This window comes from Mobula birostris, chromosome 13, assembly GCF_030028105.1.
Source record: "Mobula birostris isolate sMobBir1 chromosome 13, sMobBir1.hap1, whole genome shotgun sequence".
NCBI lineage: Eukaryota > Metazoa > Chordata > Chondrichthyes > Myliobatiformes > Myliobatidae > Mobula > Mobula birostris.
In genome coordinates this window covers 8,625,831-8,647,825 of record NC_092382.1, presented here as the reverse complement: position 1 = coordinate 8,647,825, position 21,995 = coordinate 8,625,831, and the positions used below count along the sequence as shown (strand labels likewise).

General features: G+C 47.3%; 2 non-coding genes across 2 annotated transcripts; one reads left to right on the top strand and one right to left on the bottom strand.

Moving 5' to 3' along the window:
* The first annotated feature begins 8,627 nt into the window (after positions 1–8,627).
* Positions 8,628–8,699, top strand: trnae-cuc (transfer RNA glutamic acid (anticodon CUC)). The gene has a single exon. It is a non-coding gene; the product is annotated as a tRNA-Glu (tRNA).
* Positions 8,700–17,646: 8,947 nt separating this feature from the next.
* trnas-uga (transfer RNA serine (anticodon UGA)) lies at positions 17,647–17,728 on the bottom strand. Its single transcript has one exon. It is a non-coding gene; the product is annotated as a tRNA-Ser (tRNA).
* Positions 17,729–21,995: the final 4,267 nt, after the last annotated feature.

Here is a 21,995-nt window from a genome sequence, read left to right as displayed (position 1 = left end):
CGTCATCCTCGGGGGGGAATTAGAACATAGAACATAGAATAGTCCAGCACAGTACAGGCCCTTCGGCCCGCAATGTTGTGCCGACCCTCAAGCCCTGCCTCCCATATAAACCCCCACCTTAAATTCCTCCATTTACCTGTCTAATAGTCTCTTAAACTTCACCAGTGTATCTGTCTCCACCACTGACTCAGGCAGTGCATTCCACGCACCAACCATTCTCCGAGTAAAAAACTTCCTCTAATATCCCCCTTGAACTTCCCACCCCTTACCTTAAAGCCATGTCCTCTTGTATTGAGTAGTGGTGCCCTGGGGAAGAGGCGCTGGCTATCCACTCTATCTATTCCTCTTATTATCTTGTACACCTCTATCATATCTCCCCTCATCCTCCCTCTTTCCAAAGAGTAAAGCCCTAGCTCCCGTAATCTCTGATCATAATGCATACTTTCTAAACCAGGCAGCATCCTGGTAAATCTCCTCTGTACCCTTTCCAATGCTTCCACATCCTTCCTATAGTGAGGTGACCAGAAATGGAAACAGTACTCCAACTGTGGCCGAACCAGAGTTTTATAGAGCGGCATCATTACACCGCGACTCATAAACTCTATCCCTCGACTTATGAAAGCTCACACCCCATAAGCTTTCTTAACTGCCCTATCCATCTGTGAGGCAACTTTCAGGGATCTGTGGACATGTACCCCGAGATCCCTCTGCTCCTCCACACTACCAAGTATCCTGCCATTTACTTTGTACTCTGCATTGGAATTTGTCCTTCCAGACTGTACCACCTCAAACTTCTCCGGGTTGAACTCCATCTGCGACTTCTCAGCCCACTCCTGCATCATATCAATGTCTCTCTGCAACCTTTGACAATCCTCTGCACTATCTACAACACCACCAACCTTTGTGTCGTCTGCAAAACTGCCAACCCACCCTTCTACCCCCACATCCAGGTCGTTAATAAAAATCACGAAAAGTAGAGGTCCCAGAACAGATCCTTGTGGGACACCACTAGTCACAATCCTCCAATCTGAATGTACTCCCTCCACCACCACCCTCTGCCTTCTGCAGGCAAGCCTCTTCTGAATTCACCTGGCCAAACTTCCCTGGATCCCATGCCTTCTAACTTTTTGAATAAGCCTACCGTGTGGAACCTTGTCAAGTGCCTTACTAAAATCCACATAAATCACATCCAGTGCACTACCCTCATCTATATGCTTGGTCACCTCATCAAAGAACTCTATCAGGCTTGTTAGATACGATCTGCCCTTCAGAAATCCATGCTGACTGTCCCTGATCAGACCATGATTCTCATTCTCTAAATGCCTATAGATCCTATCTCTAAGAATCTTTTCCAACAGCTTTCCCACCACAGACGTAAGGCTCACTGGTCTATAATTACCCGGACTATCCCTACTACCTTTTTTGAACAAGGAGACAACATTCGCCTCCCTCCAATCCTCAGGTACCATTCCCGTGGACAACGAGGACATAAAGATCTTAGCCAGAGTCTCAGCAATCTCTTCCCTCGCCTCGTAGAGCAGCCTGGGGAAAATTCCATCAGGCCCCGGGGACTTATCTATCCTAATGTATTTTAACAACTCCAACACCTGCTCTCCTTTAATATCAACATGCTCCAGAACATCAACCTCACTCATATTGTCCTCACCATCATCAAGTTCTCTCTCATTGGTGAAAACCGCAAAGAATTATTCGTTGAGGACCTCGCTCACTTCCACAGCCTCCAGGCACATCTTCCCACCTTTACCTCTAATCGGTCCTACCTTCACTCCTGTCATCCTTTTTTGCTTCACATAATTGAAGGATGCCTTGCGGTTTTCCTTTACCCTACTCGCCAAGGCCTTCTCATGCCCCCTTCTTGCTCTTCTCAGCCCCTTCTTAAGCTCCTTTTTTGCTTCCCTATATTCCTCAATAGACCCATCTGATCCGTTCTTCCTAAACCTCATGTATGCTGCCTTCTTCCATCTGACTAGATTTTCCACCTCACTTGTCACACATGGTTCCATCACCCTACCATTCTTTACCTTCTTCAGAGGGACAAATTTAATCCTAACATCCTGCAAGAGATCTCTAAACATCGACCACATGTCCATAGTACATTTCCCTGCAAAAACTTCATCCCAATTCACACCCACAAGTTCTAGCCTTATAGCCTCATATTTAGCCTTTCCCCACTTGAAAATTTTCCTGTCCTCTCTGATTCTATCCTTTTCGATGATAATGCTAAAGGCCAGGGAGCGGTGGTCACTGTCCCCCAGATGCTCACCCACTGAGAGATCTGTGACCTGACCCAGTTCATTACTTATTACCAGATCTAGTATGGCATTACCCCCTGGTCGGCCTGTCCACATACTGCGACAGGAATCCGTCCTGGACACACTTAACAAACTCTGCCCCATCTAAACCCTTGGAACTAAGCAGGTGTCAATCAATATTAGGGAAGTTAAAGTCACCCATGATAACAACCCTGTTATTTTTGCACCTTTCCAAAAACTGCCTCCAAATCTGCTCCTCTGTATCTCTGCTGCTACCAGGGGGCCTATAGAATACCCCCAATAGAGTAACTGCTCCCTTCCTGTTCCTGACTTCCACCCATATTGACTCAAAAGAGGATCCTGTTACATTACCCACCCTTTCCGTAGCTGTAATAGTATCCCTGACCAGTAAAGACACCCCTCCTCCCCTTTTTCCGCCCTCTCTATCCCTTTCAAAGCACTGAAATCCAGGAATATTGAGAATCCATTCCTGCCCTGGTGCCAGCCAAGTCTCTGTAATGGCCACTACATCATAATTCCATGTATGTATCCAAGCTCTCAGTTCATCACCTTTGTTCCTGATGCTTCTTGCATTGAGGTGCGCACATTTTAGCCCCTTCTACATTACTGTCTTTACACCGTTTATTCTGCTTCTCTTTCCTCAAAGCCTCTCTGCATGTTAGGTCTGGCTTTACTCCATGCACTTCTTTCACTGCTCTATCGCTCTGTGTCCCATCCCCCTCGCAAATTAGTTTAACCCCTCCCAAACCATGCTAACAAACCTACCTGCAAGGATATTGCTCCCCCTCGAGTTCAGGTGCAACCCATCCAATCTGTACAGGTCCCACCTTCCCCAGAAGAGATCCCAATGATCTAAAAATCTAAAACCCTGCTCCCTGCACCAACTTCTCAGCCACGCATTCAACTGCCATCTCCTCCAATTCTTACCATCACTGTCATGTAGCACTGGCAGCAATCCTCAGAACATCACCCTTGAGGTCCTGTTCTTCAGCCTTCTGCCTAGTTCCCGAAACTCTCACTTCAGGACCTCATCCCTCTTCCTGCCTATGTCGTTGGTCCCAACATGTATCACGACTTCTGGTTGCTTTCCCTCTCGTACCAGGATGTCGTGCACCCGGTCAGAGACATCCCAGACCCTGGCACCCGAAGGTAACAAACCATGCGGGGTCCTTCTCACGTTCACAAAATCTCCTGTCTGCTCCCCTGACTATATCATCTCCAATGATGACAGCTCTCCTCTTCTCCGACAACCCTTCTGCACCACAGGGTCAGACTCAGTGCCGGGGGCACTGGCACCGTCGCTCACACCTGGTCTGTCGTCCCCGCCAACAGTATCCAGGACGGTAAACTTATTATTCGGGGGAATGGCTACAGGGGTGCTCTGCACTACCTGTCTGGTCACCTTCGCTTTCATCCCTCTGACTGTCACCCCAACGACCTGCTTCCGACAGCCTAGGTGTGACTACCTCCCTGTAGCTCTCATCTTTGACTGCCTCATTCTCCCTTATGAGTCGAAGGTCATCCAGCTGCTGCTCCAGATACCGTACACGGTCTGCCAGATCGCCCAGCCGTATGCACCTCTGGCAGATGTGACTCTGCGGGAGAGGGGAGTTCCTCCAAGAATGCCACATCTCACATGAGATGCACATCACCGTTTCAGGAGACATTGTAAAAACTACCTGCGAGCTAGCTTGCCCTCCGCCTCTTCTCTTCGAAGCCTCTTGAGTCAAAGCCTCAAAGCTCCTCTCCTTCACTGGCCCACTTCAACTGTACCCTCGAGGTGGATGACCGCTCGGGCCTCCAACGCCACCCAGCATCGGCAAAAAAAGTTAAAGGAGCTAGTCGGGTCCTTTGACTTGGTGGACAGCTGGCGGAATCTTCACCCCGACTCTGGCGCCTTCTTGAGAAGATCTAGAGAGGGAGGTTCCCGGATAGACCGCCTGTATACCTCTCGGGCTTGCATCTCCCGCGTGTCGGCGTCCTCCATGCGGCCAGTGTCGTGCTCGGATCATCACCTTGTGTGGATGGAATTTATTCCTCTGTGCCCTTGGCTGGGATCCGGGTATTGGCATTTTAACAACCGGCTACTGGAGGATAGCCGTTTCCGGAATTCGTTCCGAGCATTCTGGGTCACCTGGAGGGAGAGACGGAGAGAGCTCTGCTCCCTGCGGCTTCCGGTTTTTTATGTCGGAAGTACAGTAGGGGGTCGACAAAGAGGCAGGTCTCTGAGGTTCAGCGGCTTGAGAGAGCGTTGCTTGGCCTGGAGTTCCGTCTTGGTCCGACACTGGAGACCAACAACTATGGCAGTAATACGAGGAGAAGAAGGACGCATTAAGGAATCTGCAGCTCCAGCAGTCCCGAGGTGCGTACGTGAGGTCACGGATCCAAATGCTGCAGGATTTGGACCGTGGCTCACCCTTCTTCTACTCGTTGGAGAAGTGGCTGGGAGTTCAAAAGCAGTTATTGGGGTTACTGGCTGCCGATGGCTTCTCCATCACGAACCCCAACGGAATTAACAAAGAAGTCCGTTCATTCTATCGGTCCTTATTTTCGCCGGATCCGTCAAAAGCAGGGGCATGCAATGAGGTCTGGAAAGATATGCCTAAGGTCAGCCCAGAGGACGCAGTGCGCCTGGACGCTCCCTTGACTCGGGAGGAGCTGTCCACTGGCCTTTGGCAACTCCGGAGGGGTAATTCCTCTGGCTTAGATGGACTGTGTGTAGAGATTTACCTGGCGTTGTAGGATGTCCTGGGGGTAGACTATACCCCTGTTCGAGGGGAGACCTTTGGCACCGGGGAAATACGTCTGTCATGGCGTACAGCTCTCGTGGTCATCCTGCCCAAGAAGAGAGACTTCCGCCTGCTAAAGAACTGGCGTCCGTTCTCTCTATTGTGCACAGACTACAAGATCCATTATGACCAATCTTACACAGTCCCGGTCCATTCAGGACGATGTCCATCTCGTCCGGACCTGATGAACCTGCTCCAGGAATCTGGGACCGCGGCAGCCTTTCTCTCTGTTGACTAGAAGACCGTTTGGCATCGCGGGGCATTAGCGCTGTCATGCACAGAAATGGAAAGATTTTCATTTAATGTCGTTTGTTTGCTAATTGTGTCTTATTTACTTTGTAGATATTGTAGCATTGAATTTATAATAAAGACATTTTCTTAAAAAAAGGTTGAGATGCCACAGAGATATGACACAGAGAGAAGCTCTCTCCGCACCGTCCCATCACACACTCGGGGGGGGGGGGGTCCGACACAGAATCAAGCTCCTTCCACAGCGTCCCATGCCACACTCTTGAGTGAAAGATACAGAGAAGCTCCTTCCATACCGTCTCATGACACAGGGCCAGGTTCAGACACAGAGTGAAAGGTCCTCCGCATATTACCTTCCAAAGACCCGGGTCTGACAGCGAGTGAAGCTCCCTGTGCACTGTCCCATCTCACATCCCGGTGTCCGTGTCACCGGAGTACTGATATGGCCCAATTGCGGAGGGAGAAACTTTGAAACGGGTCGAGAATTCACAGACTTTTATGCGACCCGTGATAGAGTGAAAGGAAAGCAATAAACGCACGGCCAAGCAGGGCCGTTAACTAAAACGCTCAAATCGAACGAAGCCTACAGTGCGGATGAAGAGAACAACTAAATATAAAACTAATTCCGCTGGTCTTCAGAATCAGTTGACTCGACAGTCCTATTTCTCAGGCAAGGACGAATGCAAGCAGCGAGCGAAGCGTTGCTGTGCTGTGCTGTGCTCAAGTCTCGACAAGCACTCGACGGAACGAATTGAGTTAAATACTATCACAATGAAATAATAATTAGCAAATACTTGGATCTTCACGAGCACTATTGCCGTATCTGCTGCGCTGCCGAATCCGTGTTTGTGAGACGCCCCACCCGCACAAAGCGCAGCCCCTGAGGCGCCACAGCCCTACGCCCGCTGGAAGTCCCTGATGAGTGTCTTGTTCAAGAGGTCCCTCGCTGGGATCTAAGTACGTTCTTCTGAACCATATCTTTCCCAATCCACAAGTACCACGTGCCCAGCGAGATGCCAGGAGGCGCCGCACCGTGTAGACAACGGAACCAATTACCAGGGGAGGAGAAGGGGGAGGTGGGGTGACTGGGGCTAGGGGAGAGGTAGTAACCGACTTGAGCTGGGAAACATGAAATACTGTGTAGGTCTTCAGTAAAGCTGGTAGAAGCAATCTTTCCGACTCCTTGTTGACAGCCTTGTCTACTACAAACGGTCCCACTTAGCGCGGTACCAAATTGCCGCTCTCGACTTTCCTCGATGACAACCAGGCCTCCTCCACTGGCTTGAATGGCCTTACCTGTCGACGGAGCCGATCAGCCTGCCGGGAATGCTGTTTCTGGGCGTGCAGCAGAGAAGCCCTGGCTCGCTTCCATGGGCGCGTGTAGCGCTGGATCAGCTGTTCAATGATGAACTCCTACGTCAGTCTCCCGATCAGGGAAGAGCGGGGGCTGGAATCCCTTCTGGCATTCAAAGGGAGACATACCCGTGGAGGAAGAATGGAGGTTATTGAGGGCGATCTCTGCCCAAACCAACTGGGAGCTCTAGGACGGGAGTTTGGAAGAGGCAAGGCAGCGCAGGGTTTCTCCAACTCCTGGTTCACTCTCTCAGTCTGACTATTGGATTGGGAGTGGAAAGCAGATGAGAGGCTGGCTGTGGCTCCTAAAAGACAGCAGAACACCTTTCAAAACTGGGAATTGAACGGAATTGAATTGAACTGATCAGACGTTACGTCCTGAGGAAAGCTGTGAAGACTGAACTCAGGCTGAACCATGAATGCGGCGAAGGGAGCTTGGGGACGGCAATGAAGTAGGCAGCTTTGCAACATCGATCCACAGCAGCCAAAATAGTGGTGTTTCCATTGAGTGGGGTCCGCCCAGTGATGCACTCTACATAGAGGTGGGACCAGAGGCGGTGGGGCACTGACGGTGGACATACCAGGACCGCAGGACGTTGACGTGGTCTTGCTCTGACCGCAGGTGGGACACGCAGATACAAAGTTGTGGACATCCTGGGACACTGATGGCCGCCAAAATGTTCTCTTTATAAACTCCAGGGTCCGTTGAATTCCCCGATGCCCATCCAGACGGGAGGAGTGACACCATTCCAACACTTTGGAAGGCACCGCAGTATGGACAAACATCCGGTTGGGAGGTCCCCCACCCCGGCAGTGGTCCCACTCTTATGCAGCATCACCTCTGCCTCCCCAGATCACCCGCGAAGCAATACACAAGCGAAGAAGAACAGGCTCTGGATCGGCATGTCCTCGGATGAGTCGAACTGCCAAGAGAGAGCGTCGGCCTTGGTATTATTGTTTCCGGGACAATAGGTGAGGATGAAATTGAACCGTGAGAAGAAGAGAGCATACAAGGCTCGGCGAGAGTTGAGTCTCTTTGTATCCTGAACTTAGGAGTGGTTCTTGCGATCTGTTCAGACAAAGAAAGGATGGTCTGCCCCCTCCAGCCAGTCTTGTCATTCCGTCAGGGCCTCCCTGACAGCCAGAAGTTCCCAGTAGCCAACATCGTAATTCCTCTCGGCCGGAGTCATGAAACGGAAAAGAAAAACACCAGCGTGCACCCGGCTATCCGCAGACTAGGGCTGAGAGAGGACTCGACTCGACTATGAATCGTTGTGATGTGTGGCTAAACTTGGGATCAGGGGGTATGGAGAGAAGGCAGGTACAGGGTTCTGAGTTGGATGATCAGCCATGATCATACCGAATGGCGGTGCAGGCTCGAAGGGCCGAAGGGCCTACTCCTGCACCTATTTTCTATGTTTCAATGTTTGGTTGTTTCAGCACCGCCAAAGTAGTGAAACTACGCTTTAGCTCCGAAAATACTTGGTCGGCACCGTGTGTCCAATGCAATCCTGCCGATGTCTTCCCGGTGATGCATTTGTACGAACCGCGTTAGAGCCGGAATTCTGTATGAAGCGGCGATAAAAGTTTGCAGACCCAATGAAGCGCCGTACCTGTTTGACTGTAGATATTTTGGGCCACTGTTTAACTGCCTGAACTTTACTGAGGTCCATTTCAACACTGGCCAGGGTAACTTTATTGCCCAAATAGGACACTTGATTGAGAGCACGAACACTGATTCCTTCTCACCCATCACTGAAAATAAACCCGAGTGGATAACCTCGCTTACTCCATCACTGAATTGATTCCACAACCCACTGACAACCTTCAATGACGGTACAGCTCACTCATTTATTTATTTTAATTATCTATATTCTAAAATTTAATTTGCATTTTCCTTATTGGATAGTTGTCTATCGTTGAGCGTGGTATTTTGGCAGTTTCCCTGGTGGTCTAGTGGTTAGGATTCGGCGTTCTCACCGCCGCGGCCCGGGTTCGATTCCCGGTCAGGGAATTAGAATATTTCTTACTGTAATTTATTGCGTTTATTGTAACTTATCGTGTTTATTAACTTACTATCACAACAGCAGCATTTTTGTCTATGTTTCGCCTACATCCACCTAATTCAGGACCATAATACCATATGATACAGTAGAATTAGGCCGATTCGCCATTTCATGATGGATGATCCATTTTTTTTACTCAGCCCCATTCTCCCTGTATCCTTTTATGTGAAGCCAAGTCAAATCAATTCGCTTCTGTTGTCATTTCGACAATAAACCTCTGGTACAGTACACAGTAAAAACGGGACCATGATGCTACGTAAAACAACACAAGACTACACTAGACTATGTGAGACAGCACAAGGTTACACTAGACTACGTAAAAACAACATAAAATCTGCACTAGAATAGAGAACTGCACAGGACTACATAAAGTGCACAAAACAGCGCAGGGCAGTACAATAAATAATAAACACACAATAGGCACAGTAGAGGACAAATTACAATATAATAATAAATGATGTAGATATCAGTCTAGTCTCTGAGTTTTGAGGAGTCTGATGGCTTGGGGGAAGAAACTATTGCACAGTCTGGTCGTGAGAGCCCGAATGCTTTGGTACATTTTGCCAGGTGGCAGGAGGGAGAAGAGTTTGTGTGAGGGGTGCGTGGGGTCCTTCGTAATGCTGTTAGCTTTGCGGATGCAGCGTGTGGTGTAAATGTCTGTCATGGAGGGAAGAGAGACCCCTATGAACTTCTCAGCTGACCTCACTGACCGCTACAGGGTCTTGCGATCCGAAACGGTGCAATTCCCCGAACCAGGCAGTGATGCAGCTGCACAGGATGCTCTCGATACATCTTCTGAAGAATGCGGTGAGAATGGGGGGTGGGAGATGGACTTTTCTCAGCATTCGCAGAAAGTAAGGACACTGCTGGGCTTTCTTGGCTATGGAGCTGGTGTTGAGGGACCAGGTGAGATTCTCCGCCAGGTGAACACCAAGAAATTTGGTGCTGTTAACGATCTCAACGGAGGAGCCTCCAATGCTCAGCAGAGTGTGGTCGCTCCGTGTCCTCCTGAAGTCAACAACCATCTCTTTTGTTTTGCTCACATTCAGAGACAGGTTGTTGGCTCTGCACCAGTCTGTCAGCTGCTGCACCTCCTCTGTGTGTGCTGACTCGTCGTTCTTGCTGATGAGACCCACCACGGTCGTGTCATCGGTGAACTTGACAATGTGGTTCGAGCTGTGTGTTGCAGCACAGTCGTGGGTCAGCAGAGTGAACAGCAGTGGACTGAGCACACAGCCCTGGGGGGCCCCCGTGCTCAGTGTGAAGGTGTTGGAGATGCTGCTTCCAATCCGGACTGACTGAGGTCTCCCAGTCAGGAAGTCTGGGATCCAGTTGCGGAGGGAGGTGTTCAGGCCCAGCAGCTTCAGCTTTCCAGTCAGGTGCTGAGGAATGATTGTGTTGAACTGAACTGAAGTCTATGAACAACATTCGAACATATGTGTCTTTTTTGTCCAGGTGGTGGTGGAGATGGCGTTGTCTGTTGAACGGTTTTCCTGATCAATGATGAATCGTTCAACCTCTGCCTTAAATAAGCATACAGACTTGGCCAGACTTTGTCTGTGGTAATGAATTCCACAGATTCACCATTTTGGCTAAAGAACTTACTCCTCATCTCCGTTCTCAGAGGATGTCCTCTATTCTGAGGCTGCGTCCTCTGGTCTTAGCCTCTCGCGCCATAGGAAACGTCCTCTCCACATCCACTCTATCAGGGCCTCTCACCATTCCATAGGTTTCAATGAGGTCGCTCCTCATTCTCCTGAATTCCAATGACCACAGGCCGGAGCCAGCAAACGCTCTTCATATGAGAAGACATTCAATCCTCGAATCATTTTCATGACCCTCCTTTGAACCCTCTCCAGTTGCAACACGTACTTTCTAAGATAAGGGACGCAAATCTGCTCACGATGCTCCGTGAGGCCTCATCAGTGCTTCGTAAGGACTCTAAATCACATCCTTGCTTTTATATTGTATTGTGTTTGGAATGAAGACTGACATCGCATTTGCCTTCCTCACCACAGACTCAACCTGCAGAATAACCTTTAGGGAATCCTGCACAAAGACTCTCAATTCCCTTAGCCCCTCTGTTTTGTTTTGCATTTTCTCCCCATTAAAAAAAAATGTCTACTCTATCACTTCATCTACCAAGGTGCATGTCCATATATTTCCCTGCACTGCATTTCATCTGCCATGTGTTTGACTGTTCTTCCACGGCCCTTCAGAGGATCCCATTTTGCTTTCGCTCTGAAGAACCTGTGTTTGCTGAGTGGAGTGATTCGACCATTCCTGGTGCCTGACCTGGAACTGTTGGAATGTTTCATTAATCAAGTTGTTTTAACGGGATCAAAGACTGTTTAATGACAATATTCTGTACCCATTTAGCGCTCGAGTAAGCCTCTTCATCTGATCTATTTGCCATCCATCTACATGTGCACCAGCCGGACAGGTTAATTAGAAAGAGGGCAGTCAACATGCCTGTGTCCATTCTGATTCTGACTACTGGTGATTGATCAAAGTCTTCTTGTTTACACGTTCGTCCCAGTGATGAAAGCACCACGTGATTCCACTGCTCTGCATGGCTCAGAAGAAGCGGAAAGTGAGTCAGAGACAATATCATTGCTCAGCAATATGGCAGTATCTCCATCGCCTGATCAGAGCGGTACTTGGCTTCGTAACCAAGCATTCTCATTTACCATTGACTTCCATGTCATGTCTGTCCAATGATAACTGTCGCATCCCACTGGTAAGAGTCGTGAGGAAATTATAACCATCATGACCACCAGCGAGTCTCAGTTTCCCGCGGGAGGCCCATATTCATCCAACCCCCGGCCTTCGTGAAAGTGTTATACCTGCCTAATCTACTTCTTCTGGCAGCTCATTCCACACATCCACAAAACTCTGTTAAAATGTTGCTGCACAAGTTCCTTTCAAATCTTCCCTTCTCACTCTAAATCCATCTCCCGAGTTTTAGTCTCCCCTGCACAGGAAAGACTTTTATTGGCCTTATCGCTGCCTTTCATCATTTAAATCGCATTCTCCTCATATTGTAATGAGCAAATGCCAAGCTTGAACAAACCTTTAATATAACCTGGTTCTTCCTGCCCGGACAACGTCATTGTATAACTTACTTCCACTCGTTCCAATTTGACGGGATATTTTCTCTAATACAGCGTCCGAAACTGTACATAGCACTCTATCCACAACCTCAACAACGAGCTATACAGCTGCATTGTAATGTCCCAACTTATGTTCCTTCCTGCTGCCCTGGACCAGGAAGGCCGGGGTGAGACAACGGCTTTTCAATATTCTATCGACCCGTGACGCCGAAATCAGCGAACTGTGCACTTGTGCCGCTGGGTCCCTCGTGTCAATTGCACTCCCTCATGCCCTGCCATTTACAGCACAAGTGCTTTGCAAATTCGATTTCCAAACTGCACTACATTATACTTACCTGCACTGGGATCCACTTGCCACACCTCCGCCCACATCTCTATCTGATCTACATACGCCTGTAATATGCAATAATCGTCAACAGCACCGCCTAAACTTGCGTCATGCAGAAACCTCCTGATCAGGACGTGATTTCACATCAAAATTGCCGACATGAAGGACCAATAAGGAGCAACAGCGACGACTGTGGCATACATCGAGTGTCCGATATCCAGCTGACTATCACACCTCCTGGTCTGCACTCTCCAGTTCCTTCCCAACTCTTGCCCCATTCTTAGCTCCCCATACTGGTCATCTACCCTCTACGGTCAGTTCAGCGTAAGCGTGTGGATCCGAAATGTGTGCCGTCTATTTCCGTCCACAGATTCTACCTGACCTGCCGTCCACTGTACCTGGAGAGATTTGTTCTATGTGTTAGATAAGAAGAGCATGAATTTGAAAAATATCCGATGTGCAGAATCAATAAACCTCAAAATAACTGTGTGAGGTCTTACAGACAGTAATTTTCAAGAAAACACGTTTGATCTTCTTCAGTACTCACTGCATCTCAATCCCTCGCCGATTAAACACACACAGAGATGCTGTCTCTCTGTAGAAGAGGGTGACCATACATTTCCCATATTGAACTCTAGTCCTAATCACTCAGTTTGACTGCATCACCTTGACTCATCTGGACGTGATCATCGCTGCTCAAAGCTCAGTGAGTATTGTCTGGTCCAGTCGGGTTTATTGCTGTGTGCCCAGGGACAGTGAGGTACAGGTACAATGAAAAACTTGCAACATCATTGCAGGCTCGAAGAGACAGAGACATAAATCATACATACAGACAGTCTCAATAAAGCCCGAAATAGCTGTGCGAGGTCTTACAGACAATTACTTACAATAAATACAATGTATAATTTGATCTTCATCACTACTCACTGCACCTCAATCCCTCGCCTATTAAACACACTCAGAGATTCTGTCTCTCTGTAGGAGAGGGTGACCATACATTGCCCACATTGGACTCTAATTATAATTGCTCAGTTTGCCTATATCATCTGGACTCATCTGCTCAAATCTCAGTGAGTATTGTCAGGTGCAGCCGAGTTTATTACCGTGTGCACAGGGACCGTGAGGTACAGGTACAAGGAAACATCATTGCAGAAAGACAGTACGCAGAACAGAAATTATACAATGCTGCATCATTAACAAATGATAGATATAATTGTGTACCATTTTCAGACCCGGACATGATTCCTCGACCAGACTATTGACATAGATTGGGAACAACTCATCTCCAAGCATCTGTCCCTATTATATCCACTGGGATAGCATCCGGCCCAAGAAAGGCCTGTCTATTGCTTTTCTTTAAACACCCAGACAACAGAAAGAAGGTCAGGCCTCTCGCCCTCTTCAGCCAGCCCTGGCATTCAATAAGATCATCCTGGCCCAAACTTACCCTCAATCCTCCTCTCCATTCCACACTTTCCGGTTAAAAGTCTTCCGCTGTTCTCCACCAAGTCTTCTTCCTTCTCCGTGGGTGAAAAGAGATAAACTTCTTTCTTCCGCCTTTAATTCGATGTACTGACTACGCCCCCATCTTTGGACAGATGCATACGGATATAAATGTCAATAAAAAAACGGGACATTGTTAAGTTTTGCTCAGGATTGACTGGACTTAAGGGAGGCAGAAGCAGTCAGGGTCTGCGGGAGAGAACAAGCCCCGGGTAAAACCATTTCCGCCATTGGTTAACACATTAGATTGACATCTGCACACACCAATTGGAGTAGGCAGGTTGCACATCATCTGAGGAGGGTTGGCTTGTGGGTTGTTGGCTGCTGACTGGCGCGTGCGCAGCCGGTGCACCGCATCAGGGACAACCTGCTCGGGTGATATTGATGGAAGATCAGCGAACCTGCCTGCGTCAGGCAATAGGCGGGGTCACTCTCTGCCCAAGGGAGCAATGGAGAGTCTGTAGAGTGAGTGAAATGAACCGTTCCTGCTTGCACCAGTCTGCGCAGTTCAGCAACAGAGTCATAATCTCAACATCCCGCTCCCCCTCCACCTCGGCTGGACAGCAGTTCTTATTGAAATATGTGAATAGTTCATTGGTTCAAAATCCAAGTCTTTTCAGCTAATCGAATTTCACACGGTGGTCGTCTACTAACGGAGCACTGAACCAAAGTTCCGGGAACAGGTTTGTTGGGAAAACGCGAGTCCTTCATGCCCTTTCTCCTGTTCTCCCCGATATTTCATCAGCAGTTCACACCCTCTCTCCTACACTCTACCCCCGCTGTCTTGTAGAAGAATACCCATAAATTCCCACTCCAATCACGCAGCACTTTCACCGAACACCGACATTGCTCGCTAAACTTTTCCCTCAACTTGTGAGGAAACTATGGGTGTCAGAAGGAAATGAGCGAGAGAACGAGAGAGAGGGAGAGAGAGAGAGAGAGAGAGAGAGAGAGAGAGAGAGATGTGCGTACCCGTGTGTGTGTGTGTGTGTGTGTGTGTGTGTGTGTTAGAGAGAGAGCGAGACATGGAAGTAAGACAGGAAAGAGAGGCACATCGTAGACATGGAAAGATTGATAAATGGAGGAGTGTGAAAGGCAGTGGGTGGGAGATGGAGAGGTACACGGCAATTTCCCAATTTCATGTTCACATTGGGCCACTGTTTTCCGCACTGCTTTCTTGACCATCAGAGAGCAATATTTCATCCCAACAACAAAAAGTAGTGCTGACGAAGGGTCTCGGCCTGAAACGTCGACTGCACCTCTTCCTAGAGATGCTGCCTGGCCTGCTGCGTTCACCAGCAACTTTGATGTGTGTTGGTTAACAAAAAGTAGTGGATCTTTATGTCCCTTTATTCAAAGTCGGAAGCTGGTGGGCTCGTAAGTATTGTCACCCTTCGGACTGAGGAGGGGAAATGGTTCATGCGTTTACACATGACCGTCCAGCAGAGGGAGCAAGAGAGGAAGACGACACGTTATACTTATTGATGATACTTCTCCCAGTTTCTTCAATTATAAAAGCAATTAACATTAAATTGGTGTCATTAATTCTTAAAATTCGTAACTTCGTGCTGCTTTGGATGCAAGAATTCTGCTCAGTGCGGTAAATCGTCCGCAGTCTAACTGAAGGAAGTAGGTTGGTGAACGAAGTGAGGCGCTTTGTATCCATACAGCTGTAGAACCCACCGACATCAGTCGCTCTGTTTCTACTCAAAATCAATCGTTAGACACTCGGTTGCGAAACAAAAACATCGTAGCTAAATACACTGTTTTGGCATGTCCATTTGGCTCGTTTCCTCCTGTCCCCACCCATCAGCAAGTAGATGTTTCATCGCACTTGTGTGTACACTAACATAAATTCCAGTTCACTTTGAAGTAATCACCAATTACGCGTAATACACGTCCCCCTCGATTAGATCCGTCACCAGATACGGGTGAATTAAATGACTGTCATTAAATTTTCTGCAGTAGGAGCTCACCGGGTCGACCAGCCTCTGAGGGTGTGGTGTGGAGGGGTGCGTGGAGGCTGTAAGAAGTATTTAATATTTTGCGTTGTAACACTGAATCAGGACCTCGGTAATCTGCTGTTGAACTGACAGAAATATGGGATGGTTATCAACTCCACAGCTTCTCGAATCCCCCCAGCCGAGGGAACAGGATTTATTGAAGAACGTGTTACCGGCTCCAGTGTTGCGTTGGAAATCAGTACATCGACATTCTGTCGGTAATGAAACTCGGATCGGGAAAGTGCCGCGTCGGGCAGAGCTTCCACCTCACAACCTGAGACACCCAGGAAAACTAATACCTGGTGCCATCCGTGTCGACGTTGTTCTTTTGCAGTTTGGAAGAATTTTGATCGGGAAGCGTCAGGACGGTTCACTATTGTCGCTCATTAATGAGCTGTACTTACTGCTGAGCGTGTGAGGCTGATGACGTGACGTAGCCGGACAACGGGCTGCAAAGAGAATATTTAGGCTCCGATTGGTTAGTTCAGCGAGGGGCTCAAACAGTATTTATTGCAGGAATGTGTGAGGTCATGTATTTCGGTGGGGTTGATATTAAATAAGTGACGATAGGTTGCGGTGAAACTATCAAAGGAAATTGTTCACGAAACAGAGATGGCGAGCCGGTGAGTGGATCAGGTATTTTACAAAGCAACTGCAGATTGTAGTTTATTGCAACTAGATTGGAAATTAGAAATAGAGAAACCATTGTCATATATTTGTACGGGGTTGCTGAGGTCGGCGCTGGTGCGGTGACGATACTTTTACTTCGCTTATTTGCTGAAGGGTGCAGTCGCACTGGAGAGGCTCGGAACAATTTGACTGACCCACCTCCCGTGATGAATGCATGTGCTCTAACGAACAACTGAATTTAAAACTGTACTCTGTACAGGTTAGAATTATGGCTGAATCTAGGGTCATGGCTGAGACGTGCCGTCTAGGAAAATTAGTTCAAGTATGAGAAATTATCATTTAAAACCGAGTTAAACCGGAATAACCGCGCGTACCTTACTGATACCATAAAATACTCCACGAGATATGGTTGCGGATATTATAACACAGGATGCCACTTTACATAGGACATGAGTGCATTTCTGAAATATTAAGGACATCTTGGATTGTGAAAAAGGTAAAGACGACAGTTTGAAACGTGGTGAAGTGCAGCCATGATCATACCAGATAGCTGGACGGAAGCCATCTGTAACTGGCGTGGTCCCCCAGACTGGAAGGAACGTTTCAGAATTTTCTATTCAGCAGCTAATTAAACTCAAGGGACTGACCTCCCCGGTTGACGTTCGTGCAGAACGGCGATTAAAATGCCAGGACCCTATTATTAATTAAATGCCGTCAGGCTGACGAATAGTATCTTTGTCAGGAACTGTACTGCATGAAACCTCAGGGTTTGGGGCATCTGTAGTCAATGACACTGTTTGTCACTCGCCACACATTGCCCGCTTCTACCGCTTGCTGCCCGTGATCGGCAATATTTCCGGGTGCAGAGACGTACCGGAGATTTAATCAGGGGGATGCTACTGCTCTTGTAGCTGAGGGAGACGCTACTGCGCTTGCGTGGATTCTGCCAGAACTACAGTAATTGATTAAGGTCAGAGTCTGACAGAGGATGAGAAGACGTCACCATGTGTATCGTAGAGCGAAATGCTGGAGTCCGCTTCTCCCCTCTGACGCTGAAGAATCTGCTCTGCATATTTCATTCTTTCAGTTTTATGAGACGCAGAGAGTTTAAGCTGCCTCAAGGAGACTGATCAGAGTTGGATAGAAATGAACTCTTCACGCTGAGTAGAAATGCATTGGACTGAATTGTACTAAAGAGTGTAAAAGCCTAGAAAAGCCTAGTCTTTGCAGGCGTCAACTCAGGGAAGATGCGGCGCTCAGACAGCAGACAGAGGGTCAAATTTTATTGGCAGGTATTTGGATTTCTGTTCCTTCATAGCGCTGCGAGCAGAGCTCGAACCTGCGTGGGGAATCCCCATTGGATTTCAAGTCCAACGCCTTAACCACTCGGCCATCGCAGCTCCATCTATGTTAGTTACCCACCGCAGCATTGCAGCTGAAGCGAGGAATGAACGTGATTTATTTTCAGTAATGGAACTGATGAATCATCATTCCGATACGAATAGCATAATTGGACAGTTTTGGAATTTGTTTCAACACCGTTAGGTCAGAGTTTGAGTGTCAAGGAATAGCATTGGCGTCAGTGTCGTAAATGAAGGAGATTTCCACGGTTTGAGATAAAAGTCAAGATTAGAATCAGTTTTATTATGACGGACTTTTTTTTTAGTTTTATAGCAGTTTTATCTTGTAACACATATAGAATAATTATATAAGATCATAAGTCCATAAGACAAAAGACCAGAAACAGGCCATTCGTTCCATCGAGTCTGTCCCGCCATTGTCGTACAGCTGATTTATTATCCCCCTCAAACACATTCTATCGGACATTGGCATTGACAACCTTAACAATGAATAAGTTATCAACTTCTGCTTCTAACTCCCAATGCCTTGGTCTCCATAGCCGTCTGTGACAACTAATCCCTCAGCTGCACCACCCTCCGGCTAAAGATATTCCGTCTCATCCCTGTTCTAGACCATCATCGTTCTCTTCTGAGGCCCTGCTCTCCAATCCTAGATTGCCCTACGAAAGGAACCGCCCTCCGCACTTCTACTCCAAGTAAGCATTTCAAAATTCTATCAATTTCAATGAGATACCCTTGCAGTGAGCACAGACACGGAGCTATCAAAAGCGCCTCGTTTGAATGCGTTAACCCATGCGTTCCCGTGAACCTACCCTGGACCCTCCAAGTGTCTTCTGACCAGTATCCTGGACCCTCCAAGTGTCTTCTGACCAGTATCCTACATCTGTCAACATTACATTGTTGCTTTTATATTCTACTTCTCCTGAACTGAATATTAAAATTGCATTTGCCTTCCTTTACCACTGACTAAGCCTGGAAGTAAACATTTAGGGAATATTGCACAAGGTCTCTTTGCATCTCTGTTTTCTGAAAACTATCCTCATTTAGAGACTTTTTAATCCTTTCTTCCAATACGCATCACCATACTACACGATTATCAATTTGACAATTCTTCGCCCATTTTCCTTGATCTTAAATGTGCTTTGAATCTTTTGAATTTTTGAAAACGTTAAAGCCAGGCTACCGGGGATATAATTTCCTTTCTTTAGCCTCCCTTCCTTCTTCCAGAGTGGAGTGAAAATCGCAATTTTGCAACTATCAGGATCTATTCTAGAATGTAATGATACATGAAGAAGTACTACAAGTGCCTACAGAATCTCTTCAGTTACCACTTTCAGAACCCTGGGGTGTGGTGCAACTGGTCACGATGACATATAACTTCAGACCTTTCAGCTTCACAGGCACCTTCTCCAGAATCATAACATCTACTCTCACTTATGCCCTCTGACACACGTTTCTCGGTGCCACTATGCTGGTGTTTTCCACAGCGCAGCTGGAAGCAAAATATTCATTCAGTTCGTCCGCCTTTTCTTTTTCCTCCATTACTACTTCTTCCGTGTCATTTTCCAGCTTTCTGATATCCACTCTCGCATCCCTTTTATTCTTCATATGTCTGAGAAAATGGTATTTTCTCCATTATTAGCCATTTAATATTTACTTTCATCAATTTTTATTTGTCTTCTTTTGTTTTTTGAAAGCGACCCAAACCTTCAGCTTCCCACTAATGCATCCCAAAAGCCCTCACTTTTGCCTTTAATCTGTCTTTACTTTCCAGTGTCAGCCACTGTTGTATCATCCTCCCTATCGAATATTTATTCTTATTTGTGATGCATCTATCCTGCGCCTTTCCAGTTGCCCCCAGAACACCAGCCCTGCTGGATCTGCCGTTAACCCTGCTGGTGCCCCTTTCCAATCCATTTGGACAGCTCCAGACCTAGGTCGCTGTTGTTTTCTGCGAGTGACGGGGTCGAGGACTGTTATCCTCCCTGATTTTATTTCTGTGAGTGATGGAGTCGAGGATTGTTATGGTGCCTGATTTTTTTTTTCTGCGGGTGACGTGCTCGGGAACTGTTATTGCCGTTGTTTTTCCATGCGACTGACGGGGTTGAGAATTGTTATCGCTCCTGATTTTATTTCTGTGAGTGATGGGTCCAGGACTGTTATAGTGTCTGATTATTATTTTTTTTCTGCGGGTGGCGTGGTCGGGAAATGTTATTGCCGTTGTTTTTCCATGCGAGTGACGGGGACGAGGATTGTTATCGTCCCTGATTATTTTTTTTTCTGCCAGTGACGTGTTCGGGGACTGCTATTGTCGCTATTTTTTTTCGTGCTGGGGTTGATGTTTGTCCGTACATCAACATCCATGACCTCTCTCTATTTAATTGCTGTCTGGAGCAGACAAATATCAGAGTTGTATTGTACATGCAGACTTTGACAATAAAACTAACCTTTTGAACCTTTTTATTCTCCTCACTCGTGCCACTGCAGTTGCTCTTACTGCAAGAAATACTCATACGTCTAATTTTAGCTTCTCATTCTCGGACTGCAGGATCATATTACAATCACTACCTCTCAAGTATTCCTGTATATTAATCTAACTGGTCAAATCACACCGCAACACACAATCCACAATTGCCTTCCCCTAATGGGCTCAACCACAGCGTGTTTTTAATTAGCTATCCTGTAGGTATTGCGGAAATTACCTCTCTGGGGATACAGCGCCCACTAGACTTACCCAATCCACCTGAAATCCTACAATGATCATCGTAATATTGCCGTTTTTACATGCCTTGTACGTCTCCCGTTGTCATTTGTACTCACAAAGTCGACAGCTCGAGGCCTGTATATAACTCCCGTCCTCTGATCCTCTGTTACCTCTCTCTAAGGATTAAGATTATGAGGACACGCCGTCCCCTTTTTTATTGTTATTTGGTAATACATGCATTAGGAAATGGTACAATGTTTTTCGAGAATGATATCACGAAAACACATGACAAACAAACTTAAAAACTAAAAAAGAGATATTTATAACATGAAGTTACAACAGTGCAATGCAATACAGTAAATTGATAAGAGCAGACATTGGCACAGTAAAAGTCTCAAAGTCTCTCGAAAGTCCCATCATCTCACGCAGACGGTGAACCTCCAGCGCCGCCAACTTGCCGATGAGGCATCCTGGAAGCATCCAACCACAGTCCGACTATGAGTCCATCCGAAAACTCCAAGCCTCCGACCAGCCCTTCGACAGCGAGCACCGAGAACCATCTCTGCCAAGCGCCTCGACCCCGGTCCCAGCAACAGGCAATAGGCAAAGCTGAAGATTTGGGGCGTCGTCTCCGGAGATTCTCGATCGCACAGTAGCAGCGGCAGCGAAGCAGGCATTTCATAAGTTACTCCAAATGTTCCTCCGCGCTTCTCACGTCTGTCTCCATCAAATCCGGATTGTGCACAGCATCCTACTTAACAAATACGATATTCATTCGGAACGGATTCGATTTATTTGCAATATATCACCATAAATTACACTAAAATAAAGGAAGTAGATATTTACAAAGGGAATTGTTAGCGAATGTTCATGTGTTGAGAAATGCCTAAGCAGAGGGGAAAAGGCTCTTAATAAAATAAAAAAGATTTTCTATTTTCAGAATACTATTTCCACCACCCCACGCCACCCCACTCCCCACCCTGAGGGTAGTAATGGTGTTTGGTCTGGTGAAAGTCCTGAATGACGCACGCAGCCTTCTTTTGGCACCGTATTTCTAACATGCCCTCGATAGTGGCGAGGCGTGCCCGTGGTGGAACTGGCTGAGGATACAGCCCTCTGTTCCTTCTTCCGATCCTATGCATTGGAGCCCCGCCCACACCAGACTGTGACGCAACGACTGACAAAGCTCTCCACGTACGTCCATAGAAACTCATTTGATTCTTTGACGACGCTCTAAATCTCGTTAGTGAACAGTAATGGCGTCTGGTCCATGTCGGGACCAGGATAGATCCTTTGAGATGTTGACGCCCAAGAACCTGAAGATATTCACCCTTCTGAACCCTCAGTGAGGACTTGCGTTTGTTCTTCTGACGTATTAATTCTCACCTGACAATTAATTCCTTGGTTTTACTGAAATTGATTAGGTTGTTGCTTCGACTCCACCCAACCAGCATATCTACCTGATGTTTGTACGCCTATTGGTGTCATTAGAAACGGGATTGCATGCTCAGTGAACACAAGCTATGTGTTCCTTCAAGTTCCGAGTGGTTATCAGGGAAAACCACTGCCCCTCGGGTGCTTTACCCGTCCCAGTCATTCCTA